We start from the raw sequence: 1,512 nt of genomic DNA on the forward strand, positions 1-1,512 counted from the left end.
GGTTCGGCCTCACCTGGAGTATGCGGTGCAGTTTTGGGCACCGGTACACAGAGGGGATGTCCTTGAACTGGAGAAAGTCCAGCGAAGGGCGACCAAACTCATCAAAGGGATGGAGGACAAGAGCTATGAGACACGGTTACTAAATTTAAATATGTTCACGCTGGAATTAAGGAGATTAAGGGGGGACATGGTTTTCATGTACAAAATGTTCTATAGTCATAGCGACATTAGCAACAAACTCTTTACGATTAATTCCGTAACAAAGACTAGAGGCCACCACCTGAAACTGGTAGAAAAAAAATTCAAACACAAGGGGTGAAGGGGGTTCTTCTCAGTTCGAGCGGTTAGGGCCTGGAACTCGTTGCCACAAGCAGTGATTTCAGCTAATAGTGTGGAATCGTTCAAGATTTCCTGAGAAACGGTAATATACAGGGGTACAAGTACTCCTAATAACGAGATGACTCAGGGATCTTTACACACACACACACAATAGGTTGGACTTGATGGACATGTGTCTTTATTCAATCTCAAATACTATGTAACTATGTAACTATATGTATCAGGTTGGCATTAGTACCTTTACATCGAGGGCATTCCCCTGTATCTCGTCTACCCCACCTAAAAAGTTTCTGAGGGGTATAGTAAACTCTATGAACTATAAATAACTGAGTAAGGTGCTGGGTAGGCGAGAGAGATGATCTAGGAATATTTGCCAATATGGCTGACCATTCTTCATAACTTTCCATACCCTGCCATCAAGGAATTCTAAAAACTCCTTCACTTTTTAGAATGGTTTCTCCCATTAGAAATTATTTTGCTTCTGCCTTTTGTATTTCTATTATTTGACCATTAATATTTAACATTTTATAGAAGGTCCACTATGGATAGAACCCAAGATCCAATGTGTGGAACCCACTGCAATTTTGGAGTGCAAACACCTTTCACCTAGTCTCCAGTCAACATGCATGCAAGGCACTATTATAGGAGCTTGTTTTGGAGAAATGTATTTGTGTGTTTGTGGTGAATCAAGCAGGTTCAAAGATCTAAGTCTAGATAAAGGGGTCAGCAACCTTAAACACTCAAAGAGCCATTTGGACCCATTTCCCACAGAAAAGAAAACTCCGGGAGCCACAAAACCCTTTTGACATCTAAAATGAAGATAACACGGCATTTATCGTTTTTTTACCTTTATGCTATGTATATAGGTATATGTGGGCTTAGTAAAGTACTGGACTCTGGGCTTAGTAACGCACTGGATTCTGGGCTTAGTATCGCACTCCCCCCCGCGCTCCTCATTCAGACTCACCTGACAAAAGCCTCACAGCAAGCATCTCAGCCAGACGGTGTGCACTGCAGGGGGCGGGGCATGTGACACACACTTCTCCTCTCCCGCCACCTGTTACTAGGGACTCGGCTGGGAGAGGAGGTGAGTCACAAGACCCGCCCCCTTACTGAGAAGCCCATCGGCAGTGCGGGGCCCCAAGACCCCGCACCGCCGCATATTCCACCCGG

Source organism: Nanorana parkeri, unplaced genomic scaffold, assembly GCF_000935625.1.
Source record: "Nanorana parkeri isolate BGI_ZX_2015 unplaced genomic scaffold, ASM93562v1 scaffold2888, whole genome shotgun sequence".
Classification (NCBI taxonomy): Eukaryota; Metazoa; Chordata; class Amphibia; order Anura; family Dicroglossidae; genus Nanorana; species Nanorana parkeri.